This window comes from Microcebus murinus, chromosome X (assembly GCF_040939455.1).
Source record: "Microcebus murinus isolate Inina chromosome X, M.murinus_Inina_mat1.0, whole genome shotgun sequence".
Classification (NCBI taxonomy): Eukaryota; Metazoa; Chordata; class Mammalia; order Primates; family Cheirogaleidae; genus Microcebus; species Microcebus murinus.
In genome coordinates this window covers 46,488,173-46,503,663 of record NC_134136.1, presented here as the reverse complement: position 1 = coordinate 46,503,663, position 15,491 = coordinate 46,488,173, and the positions used below count along the sequence as shown (strand labels likewise).

General features: G+C 46.8%; 1 protein-coding gene and 1 non-coding gene across 2 annotated transcripts in view; both read right to left on the bottom strand.

Annotated features, from left to right (window-relative positions):
• The window catches only part of RPL39 (ribosomal protein L39), a 362,820-nt gene that overhangs the window by 267,500 nt on the left and 79,829 nt on the right, over positions 1 to 15,491 (bottom strand). The gene's annotated exons all lie outside the window — the stretch shown is intronic.
• Positions 2,072 to 2,181, bottom strand: LOC142866067 (U6 spliceosomal RNA). The gene has a single exon (XR_012916136.1). It is a non-coding gene; the product is annotated as a U6 spliceosomal RNA (small nuclear RNA).

Below are 15,491 nucleotides of genomic sequence, written 5' to 3'. Positions count from 1 at the left end.
CACTGCCCATGTGATCTCTGTTCCATCCAGTTGATATGGTGCCTCTCTCAAAGTTTGAGTCCAGCTAAAATGTCACCTGGCCAGAGAGTCCTTCCCTGCCCACCCTGTCTGAAATAGCACTGCCTGGTCCCTCTCTATTCCCATAACTTGCTTGGTGCTTAGCCACAGACATATTGTATATTCATTTACTCCACGTCTGTGTCCATAACTAGAATGTAAGTGATGTGAGGTTAGGGATTTTGTTTTTTCACTGCTGTCATCTCCTCCACCTAGCACAGTCTGTACCACATGTGTTATCAGTCAAAGAATGAATCAATCTGATCCTGTTGCTCTCCTACCTTAAAATGTTTCAGCACATTTATGTGCCTTTGCCATGCTGTTCCTTCTGCTTTGAATGCCCTTCCTCTTCGTCAGCCTAGAAAACTTTATTTTTTGGAGACAGGTTCTCACTCTGTTGCCTGGGCTACAGTGCAGTTGCACCCTCACAGCTCACTGCAACCACAAACTCCTGAGCTCAAGGGATCCTCCTGCCTCAGCCTCCTGAGCAGCTGGGATACAGGTGCACACCACCACACCTGGCTAATTTATCTTTGGTAGAGGCGGGTTCTCACTCTTGCTCAGGCTGTTCCTGAAAGCTTGGTTCTCATCCTTGAGACGGCATCAGAAGGAGAACAAGTGATTCCAGGAGAAGGAAAGAGTTTATTACCTTGTCAGCAAAGGAGGAAAAAGGTCAGAACTTCTCTCAAAATGCAGATTTCCCACAACATACGCAGAAATACAGAGCTTTTAAGGGGAGTGCCCTGAGTTCTAGGCTATTGTGGGAACTATTCTAATGGTCCCCTCTCGGCCAAAGACAAAGCCTGTGATCTCTGGCAGCCCCTCCTGAAAGGCTGGTGTCAGGTCCTCGGATGGCTGATTCCTGAGGCTTCTCCTGCCCACCTGCCCGAGGCAGGGATACAGGCTTCGGGTCTCAAAAAGAGTGGGCGAGGCCGGGAGCTGTGGCTCACGCCTGTAATCCTAGCTCTTGGGAGGCCGAGGCGGGCGGATTGCTCAAGGTCAGGAGTTCAAAACCAGCCTGAGCAAGAGCGAGATCCCGTCTCTACTATAAATAGAAAGAAATTAATTGGCCAACTGATATATATAGAAAAAATTAGCCGGGCATGGTGGCGCATGCCTGTAGTCCCAGCTACCCGGGAGGCTGAGGCAGAAGGATCACTCGAGCCCAGGAGTTTGAGGTTGCTGTGAGCTAGGCTGACGCCACGGCACTCACTCTAGCCTGGGCAACAAAGCGAGACTCTGTCTCAAAAAAAAAAAAAAAAGAGTAGGCGGAACTTTTTAAAAGACAGAAAACATCTTTTTTCCTTTTATTGCAAGGTCATTCCCTCTCTTACAAGGATGGCCTCGAAATCCCGGCCTAAAGTAATGTCCCTGTCTTCGGCTCCCAGACCCTTAGGAATACAGGCCATAACCACCGTGCCCAGACCCTCTGGAAAACAGTTTTTTTTTTTTCATGTTTTTTGTTTTGAGACAGACTGTGCCGCTGTTGCCTGGGCTAGATTGCCCTGGCATCAGACTAACTCACAGCAACCTCAAACTCTTGGGCTTAAGCGATCTTCTTGCCATACCCTTCCCAGTAGCTAGGACTACTGGCTGCACACCACCACACCCGGCTAATTATTACCATATTTAGTAGAGACAGGGTCTCACTCTTGCTCTGGCTGGTCTTGACATCAGGATCCTGATGTCAAGTGATCCTCCTGCTTCAGTCTCAAAGAGTACTAGGACTTCAGGCCTGAGCCACCACACCCTGCTAGCGTACACAATTCTGACTAATCCCTCAAGACTGGACACAACTTCGACTAGCTTTGTGAAGGCGCTAGTTGCTGTAGGAGATACGCATAGATTCTCCTCTATATTAAAAAAAAGCAAGAAACAAAAAGCAGCAACACAGTCAACCCAAATCATATGCTTCTCTTGCCTTCCCCAAGATCACACCTTTTCTAGAGGGAAATCATAGTAACAGAATAGACAGACAATTTTCTGATTTTCCATGTATTTTTCTTTTGAGTTCTTAAAAAAATCACGTTTCACGGATTTGCATGTAAGTCCTGCGCAGGGGCGATGCTAATCTTCTCTGTATTCTTCCTATTTTAGTACATGTGCTGCTCAAGCTAACTGCACTTTTATTTTCCAAGTGGAAGCTGCATGTAGGAAGCCGGTGAGTCGCAAGGGGGCAGCAGAGCGCTCCTCGTCACACCGAAGCTTTCAGCACTGGGAACACGCGTCAGGCCGGCCGGGCGCGGTGGCTCACGCCTGTCGTCCTAGCTTTCTGGGAGGCCGAGACGGGCGGATAGCTGTTGCTTCAGGGGTTCGACACCAGCCTGAACACTGCCTGAGCACAGTCAGACCCCGTCTCTAATCTAAAAAAAAAAGTAAAAAAGGCAAAAAAAATACACAAAACACAAAACAGCCGGGCGCTCTGGCAAGCGCCTGTAGTCCCAGCTACCTGGGAGGCTGAGGCAGAAGGATCGCTCACAGCCCAGGACCTGGAGCTTGTGGTGACCCGCCCTCACTGCACTCTGCCCAGGACGCCGAGTGACACTCTGTCTCCACAAAAAAAAATGAGAAACTGCAATTGCAAAGATTAAATGCTTGCAAATCCCCCTACCCCTTCCCCTCTTTTCAATACAAAAAAAAAATTCTTTTCAATCACTCTTCTCTTTGCACTTCATCATTACTCCCACATACAAAACTCTTCCTCATATCAAATACTCTCACACACCACAACTCACACTCACAACCACGCACAAAACACACACTCTCTGCATTACACCCCTTACCTCACAACACGCCCACACCCTCCTCACCCTCACCTCACCCCTCATGCACTGCCCTGCACTTGCACCACCCTACACACACCCATGCTCAACACGCACTTAACACGCGCTCCTCACTGCTCTGCTCCTTCTTTACACCCTATGCCCACACTGCACTTCACACCCTGCTTTACACTCACACACACGTGCTCACCCACCCTCTTCCTTATGGCTCGCTACCACTCCGTGCTACACACATACCACACTTTATTCACACACTCACCTGTTCACCACCACTTGCCTTCTTTACACATCTTTCCCATTGTCAATTCTGGTGCTATAAACATTACAGTGCAAGCATCTTTGTCGTACAATGGCTCTTTGTCCTATGGGTAAATACCCAGTAGTGGAATTGCCGGATCAAATGGGAGATCTACTTTTTAGTTCTTTCATGTACCTCCTTGCTACTCTCCATACAGGTTTTCCTAGTTTGCAATCCTACCAGCAGTGTATGACTGTTCCCTTCCCTCCACATCCACGCCAGCATCTCCTGTTGTCGGACTTTAGGATAAAACCCATTCTCACTGCAGTTAGGTGATATCTCACCATACAAGAATCAGTCTTATTCCATGTGCCAATGAAGGACCAGCCACCAGATTTACAAACAACTGGCCATCACCCACTCAAATGGCAATATTTTAAACAGAAATAAGACATTAAATCTTGGCTCAGCCATTTACCTTATGCCCCTTGAGTTGCTTGCAATCTATCTGACCCTCAATTTCCTCATGAGCTAGGGATACTTGCTTCCCACTGTCACCTCCTCACATGGTTGTTGTGACAACTAAGAGTGATAACTAAGGTCAAAGCTAAAATGCCTGGCACATGCTAAGTGTTTGCATGCAAAACATCACTATTCCCATAGAAAGAACCAAGGGAACAGTTACTGAACACAGATTATGTGCTCAGGATTTTGTTTTTTGTTGTTGGTTTTTTTTTGTTTGTTTGTTTTTTGAGACAGAGTCTCACTTTGTTGCCCAGGCTAGAGTGAGTGCCGTGGTGTCAGCCTAGCTCACAGCAACCTCAAACTCCTGGGCTCAAGCGATCCTTCTTGTGCTCAGGAGTTTGAATCCTTAAAGCAACATGGTTAGGAAAGATGAGAGGTTGAATGACAACTGAGGGGTTAAATGACATGCCTAAGGCCACACAGTCAGCCACAAGAATAGCAGCTCACACTGAGCAGGTACTTGCCCTGTGCCAGGCACTCACTGCTCTGAGCATTTGCATGGCTTATCTGCCTCTCACAAAGGTCCCAAGTGGTGGGTATCATCATTATGCCTGTTTGACAGAAAAGGAAACTGAGTCACAAGGAACCGAGGCCACAGTCAGAATGTGGAGTATGAGTGTGGAGCTGGGGTGGGAGCTGAGGCAGTCTAGCTCCGGAGCCTGAGTTGTGACGGCCACGCCACCCGGCAGAGGAGGAGTCTCACCTGAGGTCAAGCTGAGACAGAGCCCAGGCTCTTCCCATCACCCTACGCAGCTCCCAAGCTAGTGTCACCAAGAGCTCCGCACTTGTCCTCCAGGCCACATCAGAAGAATCAGGACAAGGGGTTTGAGGAGAGGGAAACAGGAGTTCATTAATTTTCTGGACAATGAGGAGGAAGGAGAATCTTGTGTGAAATGCCATTGTCCTAACAACAAGCAGAAATACAGAGCTTTTTAAAGGGACAGCATCCACTTCACGCAACTGCTGTTCAACTACAGTTGATGACTCTTGGTGATTCCATGTCTGCCCAAGATGATCCTGCGACCTCCGTCTACTTGGGAGGTTCACCCTGGCCTCAAGGACCTCCAGGACCTTCCCCTGCCAACTCCAGGTCCTGGGTAGGCCACCAGTTCTGCAGAGCCATCTCCTCTATCACAAAGGGCAAGAGACATCCCTCCTGCCCCACGCCTGGCCTTAGGCAGAGATGCAGGTCCTAGTTCTCCCAAGGAGTAGGGGATGGTTTAAGGAGACAGAAAACATTTTTGCCACATTTTCAGGCACTTTCCTCTGTTGCAGTGGCTTGCAGCAAGGCCTGCTCAAGACTCTCACGAAAATCCAAACCATCTCCCGAGCATCACCCAATTACTGCCCCCTCCTGTCACTGCCATGTGTCCCTCTTACCCATGCTGACTGCACTTCTTAGGTGGCCTCTAGTCACTGCCTCCATTTCTTCCCCTCTTACTCCCCTCTGCCCATTCCAGGGTGGCTACTGCGTCCTCCCTTCCACACAGACAGCAATCAGAAGGGTCACTAGTCACTTCCACGTCACTAAACCCCACAGGACATTTCTCAGGCCTGTTCTGAAAATTCATAATTTTCTGATTTTGACATATCATCAGCTTCTGTGACAGACCCCACCTCGGGTCCCTCCCACCTCTCTGACTGCGGCTCTGGCTTCTTTGCCGCCTCAATTGTGGGGGCGCCTCCATGGCGCCTCAGTGGCATCTCAGTGGCGCAACAAGAAAGGAGTTTTTCCTCCCCTTTGTGTGAAGTAGGGCGAGGCAATTAGCGAACAGCACACTTCTGCTTCTGGTTATCGCTTGGGTTGTAAAGAGTGGCGAAAGGGGGGTGGGATGCGCAGGGGGTCGCACAAGATACTGAGGAAATTAATCATTTCAAAGGTCAGCTCATGACCAGCACGTGATCAGTTTGTGCGTTGCTAGTGCCCTTTGGGGATAAAAGGCACACCGCAATTCAGGTGGGGGTCCTTGCCTAAAGAGAGCGACCACTGCGTTGGAGCTTGAGGGCTCGGACCCTGGCTAGCCAGACAATAAAACTCCTCTTGTGATTTCACATCCTCAGTGTCTCTTTCCTTCTGTTTGGCGGGGTTGAGTAAGGCTGGTCCCTAACACAATATTCTCTCTCAGGCTCCTAAATTCGCAGGGGCCTCAAGTCTTGGTCCTGGGCCTTCCTGTCTACCCCTCTGTGTCCCCCCTCTTCTCTGTCGTTTTCCCAGCTTCAATGTCACCTACATGCCACTGACCCCCAAAGTTATATCCCAAGGCCAAATGTCGCTCTGACTGTAGACCCGTGTACCTGGCTTCCTTTGTGACATCTCAGCCTGAGCGCGTCAGAGACCTCTCCACCCCACATGCACAGAACCAGCCCGTGATCGCTCCCGCCAGACCCCTGGCCCTTCTGGCACCCAGATCTCCACCGTCTTCCCTCTCCCTCCACTTAACTCCCCACCATGCTCTGTGCCTGTGGATCTTGTTCTGGTCTCCACACTCTGTCCTCTTCCCTCAGTCCCCAGGGTCACCATTGTCCCCATCCTTCTCACTGGCATTTCACACGGTCCCTGAACTGGTTTCCCTGCTGAAACTACTTCAGTGCTTTCCCTCCATGTTCAAATAAAGGTCACAATTCCTGGCCTGGCCTCTGAGGCCCTGTGTGCTGTGGCTCTGTTCCTTCTCCAGCCTTGTCACCCCTCAGCTCCCCTTTGCTGTCGGGAGTGACTGGCATCTTTCCACTGGCATCCTTATGTGTCTGGTAAATGCCCTGCTCCTTCCTACCCCAGGACATTTATGCATACTATGCCCTGATGCTTTTTTTTAAACAAATTTAACTTAAAAAGTTTTTTTGTAGACAAAAGTTTTCAGTTTGTTGTCCACGGTGGTCTTAAACTCCTGGCCTCAAGGGATTTTCTCACCTTGGCCTCCCAAAGGTGAGGATTACAGGATTACAGGATTCTGAGATTACAGGTGTTAGCCACCTTGCAGGCCTGTCACCTATTTTGTGAAACAGCTCTTTGACCGCTATCATCTACTCATCCTTTCCATGTCAGCTCCATGGCCACCACCTCAGAAAAGGCCCAAAGGTTCCTCCTATTATGTGCTCTCACCTAACTCTCCTTCCTATACCCAATTATGGTTGTAACTTTACTTTTTTCTATGTTATTCTTGATTATTAGCCTCTATTACACTGTAAGCTGCAGGAGGCCTGCAATGGTGTCTGTCCCTCCCACAACTGTGTCCCCAGTTCTCGGCACAGTGCTGGGGACACAGCAGCTTCTCTATGAATATTTCTGGAAGGAAGGAATGAAAATGCATTGTTTTCTTTTTCCTGATCCTGTAATGTTGCATCCGCCTCCTGGGATGCAGTGAAGTATCCTGGTTAGTTCTTGAGCTATTTCTGTGAGGAAGAAGAGCAGAGTTCATAAATGGAGTGACAATGGGGTCAAGGACTTACTATCAGTTAAACGGGTTCACTCTCCTGAGATTGTTTGTATTAGAGAAGTCAAACATTTCAGGTGTGGTGGCGCACAGCGGTAATCCCGGCTATTCCAGAGGTTGAGGAGGGAGGATCACTGGAGAACAGGAGGGCGGTATGGTGACTCCTTGAATCTATAAGAAAAATAAATAATATGAGAAAGGAAATGGCATCAGTCACACTTTGGCCATGATAGGAGATGGGAGCCACGTTGGAGGTCGGAAACACTTTCACGTGTCACTGACATCAGCCCCCAGCCCCCAGTCCACCTTAACTAGGGCTGAGGCCAGAGCTGGGTGTGGGCTGTGACTGGGAGAAGAGCCAGACTTGTACTGACAACGAGTGGCCGCAGTGTCAGGTGAATGCACAGGTCCTCCCTGAGCCTCACCGGCTTCGTGTTCACGAGCTCAGCTGTGTTGACTGAGTATTTCTGCAGGGCACACTGTGTGCCAGGCACAGTGCTAGGGCTGGGGGTAGAGAGGAGACTGGGGCTGACATGGTCCCTGCCCTTGAGTAGGGGAGACAGAGGAGCAGGAGATTACACGACACGGTAAGTGCTCTGAGAGGAGGAAGCACTGGGGGAGGCCAGGGGAGGGGCCCTGACCCAGCCTGGGGGTGGAGGGGATGTGCCCTGAGCCCACTCCTAAGGCATGAGTAGGACCCACCCTTGTCACAGGGGGTAGGGGACTCTGAAGGAAGGGCTTTTGAGCAGAAGGAGCACCGTGAGCAAAGGCACAGAGACGGGAACCTGCACGGAGTGTGGGGGGACAGCGGGGAGTTCTGCTTTGCTGTACGCGGTTGGCGTTGCCGGGAGCAGAGGCTGGAAGGGGAGGCCTGGGCCTGTAGTAGCAGCTGGGACTCCATGGCCAGGCAACGGGGAGGGCTCTGTGCACGGCTTTCACAGGGAAGCGGCATGTTTGTGGTCTGTAAATATTCCTTGGCTCATGTCGGTTTTTTGTTTTTTCGTGTTTTTGTGGGGGTTTTTTGACATGGGGTCTCACTGTGTTGCCAAGGCTGGAGTGCTGTGACACGATCCTAGCTCACAGTGACCTTCATTGAGTTCCTGGCCTCAAGGGATCCTCCTGCCTCAGCCTCATGAGTAAGTAGGACCACAAACATGTACCACTATGCCTGGCTAACTTCTTTTTAAAAAAATTATTTGTAAAGGGAAGTTCTTGCAATGTTGTTCAGGCTAGTCTCAAACTCCTAGGCTCAAGTAATCCTCCCACCTTGGCCTCCTGAAGTGCTAGGATTACATGTCTGAGCCATTGTACTTGGCCCCTTGGCTGCTGTGCTGAGGACACACTGGGGCTGGACCTGTAGAGGGAGGCAGTCCTCAGTCAGACATTAGAGATGGGGACATTTCAGAGGGTAGGACTTCCAGAGAGCAGTCACACATCTGGGAGGTGCTTGTTTCCGAAATAAGCCACTGTCACATACCTGGGCACTAATTCCTATATTGATTTAGTGTGTTAATACTGGATGTATCTAAAAAGTATTGCATGCAAGCTCTAAGAAACAACGGTGATATAGCACATCTTATATTTTCCTGGTTAGAGCTGGAACCCATACTACTAAGTGAAGTATCCCAAGAATGGAAAAACAAGCACCACATATACTCACCAGCAAACTGGTATTAACTGAGCAGCACCTGAGTGGACACATAGGTACTACAGTAATTGGGTATTGGGCAGGGGGGCGGGTATATACATACATAATGAGTGAGATGGTCACCATCTGGGGGATGGTCACGCTGGAAACTCAGACTTGTGGGGGGAGGGGGGAAAGGGCATTTATTGAAACCTTAAAATCTGTATCCCCATAATATGCCAAAAAAAAAAAAATTCCAAAAAAAAAAAAAAAGTATTGCATACAGTAGACATAATGTGTGTGTGGGGTGTTGGTGGAGCATGGGGGGGCATCATGTCTTATATAGCCCCTAGGAACACCCCTACCCATCTGTAACAGGGTTGCCCCTTGTCTTCCTGCCTAGAAATATCCACAGGAGGAAAGAAGTCTCCAGAAGGCAATTGTTTCTTTAAATTAATTTTTTTCTGCTTTTTATTTTGAAATTATTTCAAGTTTACAGAAAAGCTATAAGATTTGTACAAAGAACCCCGTGTACAACTCCAGTGTAAAAAGTCTCTGTCCCTTGAGGGTGCCTCCAGCCCTTCCTGAGCATGTCAGGCTGCCTTTCTCTCGGCCACCATGGAACCTTAGCAGTCAAGAGGATGCCCTAGGCCAGGAGGACACAAGCCGGTCCCGAGTGACGTGGAGGGCGGCAGGAAGACGCTGGGGCCTAAGGGAAGTACTAGGGCAGGAGGGGCTGCCCTGGGCCGAGGTAGCCAAAGGTCCACTGTGTACCTCAGCTCGGAGCCAGCCCATTGCCCTCGTACTTGATTGTCTCAGCCACCTCCTTGGGGTTCAATGGGGACACTCAGCCCAGTGGGGAGTCAAGCCAGAGTCACCTCACTGACAGACCTGGCGGGCAGGGAGGTGTCATGTGTTCCCTAGAGGCCTCATCACCTGTCAGAGGAAATGGACACTCTCCATGCCTGGGACAGAGAACAGGCCCTGAGTGTTCTCGGCCCCGTGGTAGTTAGTGCAGTGTGCGTGAAGTATTTTTGATAAGACTCGTACTGAAAAATGCACTTTTCATTATGACCCAGTACACACAGTCCTACACTCACTCACACACACACACACACACACACACACACAACAGTACTATGAAAGTTTGAAATAAAATCCTTACCACATATGGCACACGGTGATATTTTCTATTCTTTTCTGTTTTATTAAAAAGAATGCTTGATTTTAGAAACCACTAATACCTTTCAACTCACTGTTTGAAAGACACTGAATTAGGATGCTCAGATTGCAGGAGAGAGACATTAACAAGAGCTAGTGATTATTTGTGGTGGCAGAGAGGACAGAGAGATGGTTACCTTTGGGGACATTGACTGGGTTGCATTAGGAGGGAGCCTTCCAGGGGCTGGAAATGTCCTACATCCTGAACTGGGCACATGTACGCAGACGTATGCTAAACATGTACAACGTGATCCACACAGGTAAGGTGTGTGTCCTGTATTACAGTGTCACAGAGATGTGTCATGGACTCAAGCACAGAAGTGCACCTGGGCCTCAGGGTGGGACAGGACCCGGGGCAGCCATCTAGTGTGGTCACTGGGGTACAGGGCTGTGACCTCAGGCAGGTGCGAAACCTGGTCTGCTGCTTCATAGCTGGTGACTGTGGGAAAGCAGTGTCGCCTTTCTGGGCCCCACGTTCCTCATTTTGAACCCGGGGATGACGTACGCTAAGACGGTGCCATGGCTAGTGGATAGCAAGCCGTTGCTCTGCACCTTGCACGCCCGAGGTGTTCAGTTAAGTGGGGATGGCGCAGACTGTCAGCGCTCCCTCCTCTCCCTCCCTGTGACCTGCTGCAGTGTCCCCTCTGCAGACGCCTTGCTCTGCTGTTCTGCTCCGCAGGGTGGAAAGTAGTGCTCTGTGGCTCCCAGTCCTCATGCCACAGTTCCAGCTACAACCGCACGCTGTATGTTTCTCAGTCCCCACTGTGCTGTACTCAGGGTGACAGAGTCAGACTGTGTCTCAAAAAAAATAAATGAAATTAGTTGTAACTTACCTTAAAGTTAGAAGTTAAAGAAAGAACATGTCTATCTGAAGAAGGGTGGTCAACGTTAGACACAGAGAAACAGGAATTTTAGAGAAAGAAGTCTTGAGGGCCTACCCAGTGCAGTCAAGTCCTAGGGCCTTGCTCAGCTTATCGAATTGCCTAGAATCCCTCTTGTCAGGTGCATGTCTGAATCCCCACATGCTTCTACTACCTCAGCAGTGGGACAAGGAGAGGCAGGGCCTCCCACTGGGGCTCTGTAGCTACAGAAGCTTGGCAGGATGAGTCAGGGAGCATGTCCAAACTGAAATTCATTAGGGAGAAGCTGCAAATTAAGCCTCAAGGAGACCAAGGAGAAATATTCAAACAGAGGATCAAAGACCAGACCATAAATGGATGCAAAGCTGGGTTGTGGAGCTGAGAGTATATTGTCAGCCAAAGACATAGTCAGGTGAAGGTAAGTGCTACACAAGTAAGGAAGGTCTAGGGCAATGGGATCACATAATCTTGAGGTGGATTCCTGGAGCACTAGGTGTGTTGGGTTGTTTTACAGGCTGTATTCAGAGCAGCCAATTTATCACTGCAGTGGAGATCATATATCAGGCTATCCTTGCTTTCTGCCTTTCGACATTAGAGCCATCTAGCTAAGCCCCTTGCTCTGGTTCTGTGGTCACTAAGCAACCTCTTGATTAAAATGTGGCCTCCCACATAGATCTGCCTATCTACAGGGAGATAATGGGTTGGCTAGGCAGCATGAGTTGTCCTTCTTTCTTGGCCTTCATTTCTCATAATGCTTTTTTCAAAATGAAATATGTTTGATCATGTTCTCTTATTACAAAAGTAATATATGCTAATTATAGAAAATATAGATAAGCAAAAATGGAGCATAAAGAGCACTCATAATCCTCTAACCCATAGCAACTATTGCTAAGACAATCATATTAGCTCAGATCCTTTTTATATGTATATTTATCTACAACACATATAGATATGGTCATATAGGCATATTTTACCTTTAGTATTCTATCTTTATTTTTTGTTTTTTGATTTAAAAATTGTTCAATTATGAAAGTCATACATGAGTACATTTTCAAAAAATATTTTAACACAACATAGAATTATATAGAGTAAGACATGAGAGACCTCGGAAGCATTTATTCTTGCAGTTCTTTTTCTATGTGTTTAGGTATCTATATTACATACTATTAAAATAGAAGACCTAGGGCGGGATGCAGTGCCTCATGCCTGTAATCCTAATGATTTGTGAGGCCAAGGCGGGAGGATCACTTGAGGTCAAGAGTTTGAGACCAGCATTAGCAATATGGAGAGACCCCATCTCTACAAAAATTAGCACGGCATTGTGGTGCATGCGTGTAGTTCCAGCTACTCAGGAGGCTGAAGCAGGAGGATTACTTGAGCCTAGGAGTTTGAGGTTGCTGTGAGCTATGATGATGCCACTGCACTCCACCCTGGGTGGAAGAGTGAGACCCTGCCTCAAAAAAAAAATCTAGGCCTAAGATCCTACCATTATACTTTTTAGTAATTGTCTATATTTACTAAAGATTCTTCATGAACATCTTATCATGTCAATAAATATATTTAATTGACATATCATTTTTAATGGCCACACTGTATTCTATTGTATGAATGCACCATAATTTATGTGGTTGTTTCCAACCTTCTCCTATTACAAACAGTGCTTCAATAAACATCCTTCTGTGTATATCATTATGCATGAGTGATCATTTTCTTGGAATAAATTTTCAGGGGTAGAATTTCAAGTCAAACAGTGTGAACATCTGAAAGTCCAGTTGGCCTCCACGAAGGACATATCGACCTACACACCCACCACCTGGATTATGAGAATGCTCATTTTCTTCAACCCTTGCCCACACTAGATATTTTCAATCTTTTAAATCTTTCACAATCCATGGGTACAATAGGACAGCTCATTGTTGCTTTAATTAGCATTTAAAACTGTTCCTAAGGTTAATTCATTTACTTAACAAATGTAATTCAGGACCCACAATGTGCCAAACACTGTATCAGTTATCAGAGGTACAGTGGTGAACAAAAAGTGGCCACAAATATTGATCTTATGAGGCTTACAATCTGATGAAAGAGAAAGACAATCAAATGATATGATAAATAAAGGTCAAACTTCAACTGTGGTAAGGGCCATGAAAGAGAAGTACAAAGAGCTATAAGAGCATAAAATAGGGGGATTTGGGCTATCAGAGAAGGTTTCCCTGATGATTAAGTTGGTGACTGAGGAGAGAGTTGGAGTCACCAGGTGAAGCAGAGAAGGCAGCATTCCATGGAGGGAGCAGCATGTGCAAAGATCCTGTGGTTCTTTGGAAAAAGCAGGATGAAGCACTTGAAAGCAGTGCAGTGTATTGGAAGCACAGAGAGTGAGGGCGAGGTCAGAGAGGTAGGCAGGGGCCAAGACATTCAGTAGTCAAGTGGATTAACGATTTTGGTCTTTATCCTAAGTGCAAAGGGAAATCATTGAGGAGTTCAAAGCAGGGAAATGACATGATCAGAATTGCAATATTAAAAAAACAAACAAACCATTGTGGCTCCAGTGTACAGAACAGACGGGTGGGAAACATGAGTGGATGCAGTTAGACCATCTGAGACAGCAAGAGTTGAGATGAGTGATGATGATGGCTTGGACCAGTGTGGTAGTCTTGGAGATGGAGAGTAATGCACAGATATAGACTCTGGTAGTATCAGGGCAGATACTATGTGCTATGGTTTGGATATGTTTTGTTTGTCCCCATCAAATCTCATGTTGAAATTTGATTTACAACATGGCTATGTTGGGAGGTGGGGCCTAGTGGGAGGTGTTTGGGTCACGAGGGCATATTCCTCATGAATGGCTTGATGCCATTCCTTGCAGTAGCAAGTGAGTTCTCATTCTGGCAAGATGGGCTAGTTCTCACAGAAATAGATCAGTTCTCGCACAGTGGGTTGTTATAAAACCAGGATCTCTTCATGTTTCTTTCTTTTTTCACCTGTCCACTTCCTCTTTGACCTTCTCTGCTATGTTTTGACCTAGCACGTGGCCCTTATCAGAAGCCAAGCAGATGCTGGTACCATGCTTCTCATACATCCCAGCATGCAGAACCATGACCTAAATAAACCTCTTTTCTTTATAAGTTACCAAGACTCAGGTATTCTTTTATAATAACACAAAATGGACTAAGACCCTATGGAACAAGGAATCAAGGCCAAAATGAATCATCACCAATTCCTAATCTATCTCCATTGTGAATCTCTCTTGAATCTATTTCATAAACCATGTTCTAGCTCAGGCCTCATCCTCTCCTGCCTGGATAGTACAATGGTCACTTCAGTGGCCTCTGGTCTCATCTCCTCCAGTTTCTCTGCACCTGCCACTACAGAGATTTTTTAAAAATAACAGCTTTATTGAGATATAATTCACATACCATATTGTCAATGGAAAAGAAGCCAAACTCTGTAAAATAATTTCAAGAGGGTTATTTGAGCCAAATTTGAGGACCATAACCCAGAGCCACACCCAAGAAGTCTTGAGCAAGTGGACTCACTATGGCTGGGATACAGTTTGGTTTTATACATTTCAGGGAGCCAGGAATTACAGGTAAAGCCATAAATCAATACATGGAAGGCATACATTGGTTTGGCCCAAAAAGTTGGGGCATCTCAAAGGACTTAAGGAAGTCTGTTAATCAGAGACAAGCCACCAGACATATACCCAGACTCAAGTGATCTGTTATGTAAATTGAGGACCTTCAGGTTTGTCTTGCATAGCCTTAGGCCTATTAATTATTTACAAAAGATGTTTTCAAGAAAGGGGGGAGCATGATGAGTCATGTCTTGCTCTTGCTGAGGCTGATCTCCAACTCCTGACCTCAAGCAATCCTCCTGCCTCAGTCCCTCAGAGTGCTAGGATTATAGGTGTGAGCCACCATGCCCGGCCAATACATATAGTTTTGATTATAGACATCCTACTAGGTGTGAAGTGGTATCCCATTATGGTTTTGGTTTGAATTTCCCTGATACCTAATGGTATTGAGCATCTTTTCATAAACTTATTGGCCACTCATCTATCTTCTTTAGAGAAATGTCTATTCAGATCTTTTGCCCACTTTTTAAATTGAATTATTTTGCTTTTTATTTTTGAGCTGTAAGCATTTTTTTACACATTTAGTTTAAAAGTCTCTTATAAGATATATGATTTGTCCAGCTGGGCACGGTGGCTCACGCCTGTAATCCTAGCACACTGGGAGGCCGAGCAGGCGGATCGCTCAATTTCAGGAGTTTGAAACCAGCCTGAGCAAGAACGAGACCTTGTCTCTACTATAAATACAAAGAAATGAATTGGCCAACTAATATATATAGAAAAAATTAGCCGGGCATGGAGGCGCGTGCCTGTAGTCCCAGCTACTCGGGAGGCTGAGGCAGGAGGATTGCTTGAGCCCAGGAGTTGGAGGTTGCTGTGAGCTAGGCTGACGCCATGGCACTCACTCTAGCCTGGGCAACAGAGTGAGACTGTCTCAAAAAAAAAAAAAGATATATGATTTGTAAATATTTTCCCCCATTCTATGAGATATCTTTTCACTTTCATGTTGGTATCTTATAAGGCACAGAATTTTAAAATTTTGGTGCACTTTATCTATTTTATTTCCTTTTCATTCCTGTGTTTTTGGTGTCAAATCTATGAATCCATTGCCTAATATATGGTCACAAAGATTTACTCTTGCTTTCTTTCTAAGAGTTTTAGAATTTCTGTTCTTACATTTA